Here is a 12,695-nt window from a genome sequence, read left to right on the forward strand (position 1 = left end):
GGAGCTTCCTCCTCGGGTTCTCCTGCCCACAGGCGTGGAGCTACTCTGATAAACGCACACACGGTCCATCTCCTGTCCCTTACTTGCTTCTTCAGGCCTTGACTTCTGCCGCAGATGGTGTTGAGCTGGGTGTAAACCATATAAATTGTGATAATTTCAAAGTCACTTGTGTCCAAAGCCCAAAGCGATTCAGAGTAACCTCCTGAGGCACCGTGTGGATAAAGCAGCTACCTACACGGTGAGCGCTGACACCCTGGGACAGCTTGGAATGTTGTCTCGGGAGGTCATCTTGAACACAGTGCAAGGGTTGTAGGTGTCAAAGAGTTGAATAAGGGGCATGAGCTGGGAGACTGCTGTTCTGGGGCTTTGGGGTACTCTGGGTCCAGAAATCATTTCTCCTTTCCTGTCATTGTTGGATAACTATAACAGGTCATGCGTGGTTGTGGTTTCTCTGTAGGTCAAATCCTGGTTGCCTGGTTGTGTCCCTGTCACCCTGACATTTAGAAATCTTAAAAGTGGGTGAGGCAACCCTACCGAGGCATGGATAGCTATCATGAGCTGAACGAACCATCTCTGCTCTTCAGCAGAGCAACTCATCCCCAACCTATGGGTATTATACACACACACACACACACACACACACACATACATATAATTTAAATTGGACTTTTAAAGATATTTAAGAGTCTCTTGGGAAGCACGCCCTTTGGCTTCTTTGGTTAGAATATCTGGAATTTTCTTTTCTTTATGTAGAATATCTGGGCAAGCTGGAGAAATTGCTTACCCAGCTGTTCTTGGCTATGGGTAATTTTGTAAAGTGAACTTACTTAATTTTTTTTATTGAGCTAAGATTCATGTAATGTAAAGTTCACCATTTCAACTGTGTACAATTCACTGATTTTTAGTTTTAGAGCATACGAGTCAATGGTTTTAGTAAACCTGCAGTGTGGTGCAATCATCACTACTACCTAATTCCAGAACGTTTTCGTCACCCCAGAAAGAGATTTTGCACTCATTACGTAGTCACTTCTCACTCCTTTCCCCCCCTCCCCAGCCCCTGGCATTCACAAGTCTTCCTTCAATCTCTATGGATTTCCCTATGTTGATTATGTTCTATAAATGAAATTAGACAATATACGTGGACTTTCGTGTCTGGATTCTTCAACTTACCATGTTTTCAGTGTCCAACCACATAGTAGCATATATCAAGACTGCGTTTTTTTTTTAAGTGGCAGAATACTATTCCATTATGTGGTATACTACATTTTATTTATCTACCCATCAGTTGATAGACATTTGGGTTATTTCCACTTTTTCGCTATTACGAGTAATGCTAACATGCACATTCAAATACAAGTCTTTGTGTGAACATATGTTTTCAGGTTTTTTGACGATACACCTAGGATTGAAACTGCTGGGTCATATGACAGCTGTATCTTTAATTTTTGGAGGAACTACCACTGTTTTCCACAGTGGCTGCACATTTTACATTCTTACCAGCAACGTGCACGGGGCCAGTTTCTCCACTTCTTTGCTGACACTTGTGATTATCTGTTTTTCTGATTCTAGCCATGCTGGTGGGTGTGATGTGGTGTCTCACCGTGGTTTCGATTTGCATTTCTCTAATGGCCAATGACGCTGAGCATCTTTTCATGTGTTTTTTGACCACTTGTGTATTTTGTTTGGAGAAATGTCTACTCACATCCTTTGCCTGTGTTTTAATTGACTTGTTTGTCTTTTTTGTTTTTGAGAAGAGAGTTTGTTTTAATATGTTATTGTTACTTCCTCTACGCTAGCTGGTCGTTATTGTTACTTCCTCTACGCTAGCATGGTGTGACCAACCTGTGGAGATGGAGGGGTAGAATGGATCACTTAAAAGCAGGCTGGGGTCTCTGCCTTTTAGGCCACTCCTCAGTGTTCTTGGGGAGGACTCCTCTTCCTTACCTGCCCTTAGCAGCTTTCTCCCCCAGAGTTTCTGTTCTTGAACCAATTCTTACTTGTCAATTTCTTCCCAGTTGACCTCATCCACACCCATGGCATCCACCACCATATATGTGATGATTACTCTCAAATGCGTATATCCAGTTTGGACTTCTCTCTGGAGCTCCACACCTGCCTATCCAGGTGGAACTTCAGCGTGTTCAAAACCTACTACGTTTCTCTTCTCCTGGGTTCCCCGTCTGGATGACTGGCAGCATCATTTACCAGGTCAAAAAAGCTGGAGGTTGTCTTGGACTGCTTCTTCTCTCTCTAGGGCACATCTGCCCTCTTCCTGTCAAGTCCTGTGCCTTGGCTGTCTTTAGCAGCTCTCTCTAACTTGTCCTCCATTCTCCATTCCCTACTGACTGCCTTAGGTCAGGTCTTTGTCATTCCAACTAGACTCCCTAGTTTTGAATTACTTCCATCTATCCATCCTCTGCTGGAATGATCCAGTTATATTCCTCCCATCTTAAAGTGGTTCCTTATTGCCTGAAGGATAAACTTCCTCCTCTTTTGTCGAGCGTTCAGACCCTCTTGGGTCTGATCTCTACTTGTCTTCCCAACTTCATATTCCCCTGCTCATTCTCCCCTCATTTCTTATTTTATTTTAATTAATTAATTATTTTATCTATTTATTTATTTTTGTGGGATGATTGTTTTAATTATACTCCATAGACAAGAAATGTTTATAAATTTATAAGAAGTTACAAATTTATAAATAAGTTGATAAATTCATACAGGACTGTTTACACCAGAAGTTTCCCTCCCGTAAGAGTTATAAACTATGCAAATCTTTTATTTAAAATGAAGTGATAAATCATAGTTAATGTGTAAGTATAGTGTGCCACATTCAGATATGGAAATTATCCTCAAAGTCGCTGTGTGTGACTTTTACCAAACCTTTCCTTTCTGTTTATGCTTCTGGCTGAGAACAGAAGTGATGGAGCCTTAAAGTGACTGGAATACTCTTCACATGGTTTCTTGTGACCACAGGTTGGGGGGGGGGGGAGGGTTTTTCTCTAGATTCCAAAGACAAGATAAAAAGTCTCTTGATTTGAAATCAGAAACGATCTGCTGCTCTGCTAGCCACAGCCCGGATATTGCCATAAACCTTTGAGGGAGGATTTCCCAGGATGACGTTGCAAATGGCGGTTCTTGCCATCTTCATGTTTTGGAAAGAGCCAAGGATGTGAACTTACAGCCAAAACCATCCATGTCCGTGTCGCATTCTCTATGGTGAATTTGGTTTTTCCTCCTTTACCAGCAGTTCTTCCTATCGCTCTTGACAGGTGGTCTCCCTAGAGCCCCCTTTAGGGGCTTCACATCTGTGATTTCAAAGGACTCTAGGAAGAGGTCATCCAACCTAATGAGGGCAAGTGCATCCTCTACCTGAAACCCAAGAATAAAGGCTTTCACAAAACCAGCTGCTTTTGTCAGAGCACTAACATCTTTGGTTTCTTTACAAGTCCTGATCTCTACATTCCTCGATTTTAAGTTAAAGCGCATCTGAAGTGCCAAACATTCTACAATAGGAGTAAATATCTTCATCCAGTTTTCTTTCAATGGCGTGTATCTGTTAGCTGGGACCAGAATTTTCCTTGTTTTCTTCTTTTCCACTCAGGAATCCATCCGTGGGGAGGGGTGGGAAAATGGGCCTCTTTGTGGGCCGGGCCTCCTCTGTGTCCCTGTGGGCCATGTCCCTGCCCTCTCCCCACTCGGACAGCTGCTCAGCCTGGTTTCTTTGCCCGCCAGCCACCTCATGGATGACTTGGGTGAAGCCGTTCTTGGCCCCTGCGCTCTGGGCCTCCATCTCCGTTTCTATCCCCAGGAATCTCCCCTCATCTCTTATTTTAGCCATAGGAATTCTTTCAGGTTTCTTGAATGGTCTGTGTTACCTCAAATCTCCAAGCTTTGACTGCCATGCTACTGGCATGACATTTTTTTTTTTATGTTTATTTATTTATTTTTGAGAGAGAAAGAGAGAGAGAGAGCATGAGCAGCAGGGGGAGGGGCAGAGAGAGAGGAGGGAGAGAATCCCAAGCAGACTCTGTGCTACCAGCCAGTCAGGAACCCGACGTGGGGCTTGATCTCACGAACTGTAAGATCATGACCTGAGCAGAAATCAGGTGTCGGATGGTTAACCAACTGAGCCACCCAGGCGTCCCACTGGCATGAATTTTGTCTATGTGGCCAAGGATAGATTTTCAGGGCTAGATTATGGATCCAATATGGTGCCAATTAAATACTACTGTAGATAGAGAACATGGCTGACTGACTGTGGTTTGGATGTGGATTTTGATTCAATAATTTATTTATATGAAAGGATTTCCAAACTGAATGGAAATTAAACTGCATTTAATTGATTTTATGAGCCACCTGTATGGCAAAGGTGATGGATTTTGGGGGAAAGATTCTGACATTTGTCCCATCCATAGCCCGTTGTTACTTTTGTTACTTTCTGAATCAAGAACACCAGGATACATGATGTGACAAGTATATGTGTATTTTGGGAGCTAATGGGACAAAATATTTGAAATCAGATTGGATTCCAAGGTTGCCATAGCTACTGGCTACTATGAACACCAGCATCACATATTTGTTTGGAACCCTACATCTCTAACTTCTGCAATGTCTTTTTTTTTTTTTTTTTTTTTTCCTGAGGGTGTTAGTCCTCAGATAAAGAAACTGAGTGAAACTGAAGGAATGATTCCTTCTGAATCCCTTTCTGGTCCCTTCTGGTTCCTTTCCGAATTTTTAACAACAATTTAATTTAGTTTAGATTATTCTTTAGTGCTTTCTCACTCTCCCTCAAATTTTTACTTAGAAAAATTTCAAGTCTTCCGAAACGTTGCAAGAATGGTATAGTGAACACCCCTGTACTCTTTACTCAGTCACCATTTGCACATTTCCCCCAAATGGTCTTTACTATCCTCTTTGTATTTTGTTTATAGTATCAGATAGTCTGAAGAAGACCAATGATGCTTGCTGGGGTAGAGAAGTTAGTTGCTGGATCCTCCTGTGGAACTAATTTATTCTCTCTCAGTTTCCAAATGGATGGAGAAGCCATAGATCAATGGCCCCTTGTGAGAACTTGTTAATCCTCTCCTCATGTGAAGCTGCGAATGTGATCATTTATTTTTTCAGGAAGAGTGAGATTCGGTTCATAATACACCATCCTTTTCTGGGGATGTTTCTGAGCTTCTGGCAAAGCTCAGTGCTACAACTGAAGCCTTGAACTCTTGGCTCAGCGCTGCCACTGAGTGGGGCCCCCGTGGATGGTCTTGAGCAAGTTCCTTTCTCACTGTGAGCCTCAGTTTCCCCATCTATAGAATGAGAGCTTGGATCACCTGCTTTTTTAAGTCCCCGCCCTGCCCCATGCTCACGTCCTATGCCCCTGTGATGGTCAGAAAAATTCAGTCCTTCGGGAAATTGACAAAGATACTTACTGTGCTTATGAGATGAACTCCAGAATTTATTGCTGGCTGGGCTTCAGCCAGGAGCATGTCTGGTTTATAATGAGGAGTGTTTCTCCCCTTGTAAGAGCCACCAGTGCTCTGTCTGCCTGCTGAGGTGGGAGGTGGGCTTGGTGGGGATGCAGGAAGCAGCAGGAACTCTTGACCCTTTTGTTGGAGCCTCTCCACCTCCTTTCCTTTGAGGTTGTCTGTTTGTTTAATTTGTCATTTGCCTTGCTTCCCACGCCCTTTTATAGCTACTTTTGTTCAAGGATATGGCCATCTCCTTTTTCTGTCCTTGGCCTACCTCCAGGTTAAATATCTAGGGAGGATAGCAGCCACCTGAAGATGTGATGACCAGGGTGGTGTTAGTGGTGGGTCTCAACAAGGCTGTGTTCTCATTGGTGGGGTAAGAGCTGTTCCAAGTGCAGGTAGTTGGGTGGTGGATTGATATTGCTCTTGCTAGAGGATTCCACAAAGCACCCCCCGCCCCAATTCCTCCCACGCTTTGTTCCCCCCCCCCCCCACCGCCATAGAGCCCCAGGCAGAGGTCCTGGACTGGCCAGACTTTCTTTTGTGTATTTAATCCCCATGGGTACAATTGGGGAAAGTTCTGGTAAAGGAGAAAAGGACTTAGATGTGGCAGGGTTGAAGACAGGAGCTGGTGGGAACAGGGTGATTTAGGGTTCATTTATTCATTCAATAAATGTTTATTGAAGACCTACTGTGTTATGTGTGGGTCCATTTATCCAGACAGTCTTAAATCTGGGTAGCCATTGTTAATGTGGTATGTGTTTAGAAGTGTTAGAAATAATATTATTAATGGTCATCCTTCCTCTCCCGACCATCATGTGCCAGGCATGTTGCTAAGTGGGTTGTACCTATTCCATCCAATCCTGCCAACCACTCTGACAAGGTAGATGCTGCAGGAGAGGAAAGGGAGGTTTAGAGCAATCACTTGGTCAAGGTCAGGCGACAACGACAACAGGAAGGAGGAATAATTGGGATTTGAATTCAAGTGTGATTTCAAATCCCACCCTCTTAGCCTCTGTGCCTTTGGTTTATGGACGGATGCCTGTCTGTGCTAAAGTTTTCACTGGTTTAAAAGGTAAGGACAATAGAACTACATTTTTAGTAAGGCTTTATTTAATTCAGTGGTTCTCAACTGAGATGATTTTGCCCCTGGGGGTGTTTGGCAATGCCTGGAGACATTGTTTGGTTGTCACAACTTGGGAGGGGCTACTGGTATGTTATGAATAGCAGCCAGAGATGCTGCTAAATGCCCCAAGGTGCACAGGACAGCCCCCCCATTCTTCTCCCTTCATCCCCATAGCAAAGATTTATTGGCCTAAAGTGTCCATGGTGCTAAGGGTGAGGAACTCTGATTTAATTTGAAGGATTAGCCTTAATCTTATATTATTCTGACTTTTTGGATACGTATGAAATGTTTTTTAAGAACCAAAGTAGTAGATGGCAGTTAATAGATGGCAGTTGGGATTTAGATTGTCCTTATTTGGCAAAATAAAAAAAAAATTGGCAAGACCGTGTTGATCCCTCTAATTTTTGTTGTAACAAATTTCCTGGACTGTGAAATCCAGACATCTAGGAATTATTTGATCTAGGAATTGTGTTTTAAAAATACTGTTAAGAATTGATGAAAGAAAGTGTCTTGTGTCACAAGTAAGACAATGCTTAAGGTGCCCTTGGGCTCCTGGGGTTTGATTTAATAACAAACATTCATTGACCACTTAGTGCCTAGTATGTGCCAGGCCCTATGAGAGGTCAAAAGACAGTTTGACCTGTTGAGTTTATGGTCTTCCTAGGACAAAAAGTGTCCACGCATGAAAAAGCAGGGAACAAAAAGTGAGCCTGGCAAATGATGGCCAAGTTTAATCACAGGTTGATACTAACATGGCAAACCAAGGGGTTTCTACTGGAAAGAATTTTAGGTTCCTGGCTTCAATCCACTATCCAGTAATTTATGTGACCTTAGACAAGGCACTTAATTTCTCTGCCTCTTGCTTTCTTATTGGATTCCTGTCTTGGATGAGGGCCCCTCAAGCCTGAAGGTTGACACCTCCTTTCCTTCCTACCTTCAATGGGGAACCCAGTCCTGTTGATTCTGTTTAGGGACTGTCTCTACAGTCTGCCCAGCCTCTTCCTATTCCAGTGTATTCTTCACCCAGAAGCTGGAATAATCTTGCCAAAACATAAATCTGATCATGTCACCTGCCTCTGCTTGAAACCTTCAGTGGTTTCCTCATTGCCCACGGGATAAAGTCCAAACTCCTTGGCAAGGCTCTCTTGGCTCTATGGTCTGGGCCCAGCCAACCTCTTCAGTCTCCTTTCTCATCCTTTGCCCTTCACCACCCCTCACCCCATCTGTGGTCTGGAAATGCCAGACAGCTCATTCTTCTCTGAGCACAAATTGCTGACCCATCCCTCTCTTTTCCACCTGGCAAAAATCACAGTAGTCTTTTTTTTTTTTTTTAAGTTTATTTATTTATTTTGAGAGAGAGAGAGAGGGAGAGAGTGTGAGCAGGAGAGGGGCAGAGAGAGAAGGACGGAGAGAGAATCCCAAGTAGGCTCTGCACTATCAGCGTGGAGCCCCATGCAGGGCTTGATCTCATGAACTGTGAAATCAAGAGCTGGACACTTAACCGGCTGAGCCACCCAGGTGCCTCTCACAGTAGTCTTTTAAGGTTTGTCTCCATCATTTCCTCTGGAAGCTGCTCCAGATCCTGGAGGCGGAGTGCATTTCCCTGTCTCTCTCCCTCACTAGACTGTGACCCATTTGAAGGCAGCACTTGCATTTGTCTTGTTCTGGCTAGAAAACGTGATACCCAGCATGGTCATGGCACATGGTAGGTGTTCAACGATTCTTTTTTTTTTTTTTTTAAATTTTTTTTTAATGTTTATTCATTTCTAAGGAGGGGGGAGGGGCAGAGAGAGAGGGAGACACAGAATCCGAAGCAGGCTCCAGGCTCTGAGCTGTTGGCACAGAGCCCGATGTGGGGCTCGAACTCATGAACCGTGAGATCATGACCTGAGCCGAAGCTGGATGCTCAACCGACTGAGCCACCAGGGTGCCCCTCAACCATTCTTGAGTAGGAAACAAATGGATAAAGGAGGAGTATTTAACATGGAGATGATAGTGTTTTGCCTTTGTTTACCAACCAAGGTTGCTGGTGGCATGAACATAAAGTAATATTTATTGAAGAGCTGAAAAATGAGAGGCTACACACATGCAAAACATGTATTTGTCACTGTTTTCGGAAGGAGAGAATGTTAGCTTTTGAAGCACAGGTGAGAAAGCCTTAGAATTTCCTTCATTCGATCACCGATCACCGTTAGCATGCATGCGTGTGTGTTTATGCACGTATATGCGGTATTGCTAAACGTAAAGGGGCACATGGTTGTCAGGTACTGGGAATTGGTATATCAAATAGAAAACTCCAGATGGCCAGAATTTTGTGCAATTCAGCAAAAATGTGCCTTGTTGATACAGGAGCATACGTGCCTTGAATTGTGACTCAGTGGCCTGGACCTGCCTGGGGACTTCTAGTGACAACTGGTCCTTTGCTTTCCCAGAACTAGGGCTGAGCTTGGAGCAGGGGCAGGAAGGAGGGGCTTGGTTTCCTTTTTCTTTTCTGTCCCATTTTCTTTCTCCTCTTTCCAATCCCCCTGTTGTTTTCAATAAGGTCTGCCCCAGTCACCCACATTGAACGTGATACGTCAAAGCCAGAAGCAAAGCCATGAACGGAAAGGTCTGGACTTGTGTAACTCTTTGCACATACTATCCTACTAACTTTTATTATCCATATCTGTGGATATGCCTTATTCCCGGCACCACTTCCCAGACTGTAATTCCATTGAGGGCAGGTATTTGGAATCTCTGTATACTTTTGGACCTGTACAGGTGCCTTGCGCTATAGGAGTGCGTGAATGTTTGCCGAATGAATGAATGAGCTCACCACATAAGAACAGAGTTTACCTCTTGTGCCAGTTCCTTAGTACACCATGTCTCTTGTTTTTGTTTGTTTGTTTGTTTTTGCATTTTCCGAGAGGAGTCTTCTTCCTTTTACCCAGATCAGGATAGAGGCAATTTTCTTTGACCCTCCTTTGGGAACCATCGCTGTCACCCACAGGGTTGATTCTCTTTCACAAACCACCTCAGCTCTCAGAGGCTTTGCGTTTCAGGGCTGGATCCCTCCATTTCCCAGACCCTTGAAGGTGGCCCTGTCTCGGAGCAGGGGGAGCTGGGAGTCGTCAGGGTGCAGGGAGGAAGCCTAAAGGATTAATTGGTTCAACTTTATTACAAAGGCTGGTCCTATTGTTTACAGGCCATTAAAAACCGTGATCATCTTCCCAGGCTGGGGCAGACAGCAGCTAGCTGCTTTGATGCATGTCGTAGAGAGATAAGGAAAATTTATCCCTTGTTTTGACTTCAGGATTTCTTTTTGGTTTATTATTTGACTCACTATTCAACTTTCTCTCCAAATGTCCCTGGTCTCAGACAACTTTTTCAAGTTGTTGGCAGGGAGGGTTCAGATTAGGATCCTATAATTTTGGAGTTGAAAGAGACCGGGATAAATGACTATCCCTAACCTACCCCCGCCCTCTCCCCCCACCCCTGGTTCCCTATCAAACCCCCCCCCCCCCCCGACACACCAGCTTCTCAAGTAATTTGCACTTACTGATCCCTGAGCAGGGCAGACTTTTCTCATGACCTTCAGCGGATCCTCCCCCTTCCAGGATGGCATCTGCTCTGCTGAGACGACTTTCTGAGCTCTCCCCAACCCCAAATTCCCAGCTCCCCCACACCGAGCATTCCCAGAGTACTGTGTACATAGACAATTGGGTTGACTTACCATCCTCTGTGATAGGTGTATCTAGGCTTTTCCCGGATGGGCTGGGCAGAGCCCTTGAGGACCCTCACCCACATCCTAGACAATCTGTGTCCCCCAGGGGCCTTCTTGAGGGCCTGACTTTCCATCTGGACAGGTACAGGCATTGGGATGTAGGCTGCAGCCCCCCTGCCGTGGTCAGGTTTTTTTCCGTAGCGATCCTGTGGGATTTTCTATGTCCTGGACGTGCAAAGAAGCCTCATACTGAAGCCTAGATACTGACACTTACTTTTTAGCTGCTTGATTGAAGGGTTCCAGTGTGCTCGGCAAGAGAGTCACCAACCAGCTTGGCAGACACTGGGCACGCACACGTTTGTTGAACAAATGAATGAATGGACGTAGGGAAGAGAAATGCCGGCCGCTGCCAGTCACTCCTTAGGGGTCTGTGTATTCAATAAATATCTATTGAGTGGCTGCTCTGGAGAAGTGGGTGCCAGGGGTCAAAAAGATGTGTAAGACCCAGTTCTTGGCATTTGAGAGCATACACCTAGAGGGGTGTGAGACTAATTATAAGACAAGGCGGGCAAGCAAACCTGGAAATAGAGAGATGAGCTCTTGTTGAAGGAGCATAAAGGACAGTGGATTACTTTGGAACGAGGGGATCAGGGGAGCGGGGGAAGGAGATGGCTTTTAAGGATTTCAGTGAACAGGGAAGAGAGAGGAAGGCAGATTCAGATTGGTGAACAGCAAGGACAAAAGTTTTGAGACCTGAAATTGTCCTCAGCTCACCACAGACCAGTCCTGGCAGCCCGGATCCAAAGCCACATCTCTCGTCGGCCGGGGTGGCTCCAAATCCATCTTAGACAACACCAAATAATCCCAGGAATTTTTTCCAGGCGTCTGACCCTGGGGCAAGACTCGGGGCAGACATTCCTTTCCTCCAGACTTTGCTGGGGCCCCCGTGTTGCTGGATTTTGCTCTTTGGAGGGTGCATAGGAGAACATTCAGAGATATCCTAGTGTTGGTGACGGTGGATAAGCATCTAGGACCAGATCCCTCAGTTTCCGTAAGGCTTTTCTTTGTCCCTCCCCCAGCTATCCTCGCTGCTGGGGCAAGAGCCACCCCTTCTGAGGGTTTCCTCATGCTGTTCCCTCTCCTCGGAGGCCTTCCTCCCATATCTGTTTGTCCACGTGTGTCTGCCCTTCCCCAAAGGCCCAGCTTCCTCCTGGAAGGAAGCACACCTTTTCTGAGCTCCCAAAGCAAATCCCTGGGTTGAGGGCAGGGCTGGAGATCGGCCCCTCCCTGTCTCTCAAATGCTGGCAGTCCCAGAGATAAAGGAAAGAAAGGAGCTTCCTTCCTACTCCCGGTTTTATTGCAAACAAGTATCCAGGGTCAACGTGATTTTCACACATTAAAGACTCCTACCAACCCCCCCCCCCCCAGTTTTTCATGTTCTCAAGCTGCTTAGTTATGTTCCAGGGAGAGGGAGGCAGCCAAAAAGGAGAATTCTTAATCTTGGGGAGAGGACCGAGTGCAGAAATGTCTTGGAAATGGAAGAGTCCCTTGGCTCCTTGCTCCGGCAGCACTACAGCCCATATATAACCGCGGGTGAGCTCCCCCTCTCCGTGCGGCTTATCTCTGCCTCACATTCACAGACTCACCAGCCTGGAGTCTCTCTGGATGTTGGCCAAGCCAGTTGGGAATGCATAATAGCTGAGATACGGGATGGGGCGAGCCCGCCATGTCCTTGCACGCTGCCGTGAAGGTCTTCCTTCTCCCCTTCTTTCCCCCCTTCTAGCCTCCTCTGTCATTGGGAGGTAATCTTTGTGGTCCCACTTCCCTAGTATTTGAAAGAAGGGAGATCCAGATTCCATGTTTGCAGGTGACTGTGCTGGTAACTACGGACACCCTGGGGAATGGGAGGGAGGTTTGGGTGAGCAGATTTAGACCAAATGGAGTTTAGCGAGCTGCCATTTTGAAACCTCAGCTGAAGGGTCTTGTGAGCTGAAAACCTTCCCTATAAGCCCTCCCTCCACCCCAATCCCCTGAGCTCATTTGGGTTTTATGACCAAGATTTTGTCCTTCTGTTTTGCTTTGTGGTAGAAATAGGGATGAGGACAAGGAAGACCTCGGGAAAGGATTCTAGCCTGATGGGAGCAAGAACTCCTGGAAACTTTGGTGAGGTGTTGGTAGGGCCCTGGAGGTGTGGTGGATTCAGGCTTCTCCTGTTAGTGCTCCTGCTCTGGGAGAGCCTCTGTTTTGGGTGCACAGCTAGGTGCCCCTGGAATCCCTGAGTGGGCACAGTTGCGACAGCTATCGCTTCCTTTCTGAAGATGTCTTGGGTACTGACAGAATGGATACTTTCCGTTCCATAGACAAACTAGAATTACCAGGGTTTTTTTTCTGGTATATTCTT

At 45.6% G+C, this 12,695-nt stretch overlaps 1 protein-coding gene and 1 pseudogene across 4 annotated transcripts in view; one reads left to right on the plus strand and one right to left on the minus strand.

Moving 5' to 3' along the window:
- The window catches only part of DPF3 (double PHD fingers 3), a 256,781-nt gene that overhangs the window by 50,831 nt on the left and 193,255 nt on the right, over positions 1-12,695 (plus strand). The window lies entirely within an intron of this gene.
- Positions 2,828-3,886, minus strand: LOC125909372 (RNA-binding protein PNO1-like; annotated as a pseudogene).

The sequence above is a fragment of the Panthera uncia genome (assembly GCF_023721935.1).
Source record: "Panthera uncia isolate 11264 chromosome B3 unlocalized genomic scaffold, Puncia_PCG_1.0 HiC_scaffold_1, whole genome shotgun sequence".
NCBI lineage: Eukaryota > Metazoa > Chordata > Mammalia > Carnivora > Felidae > Panthera > Panthera uncia.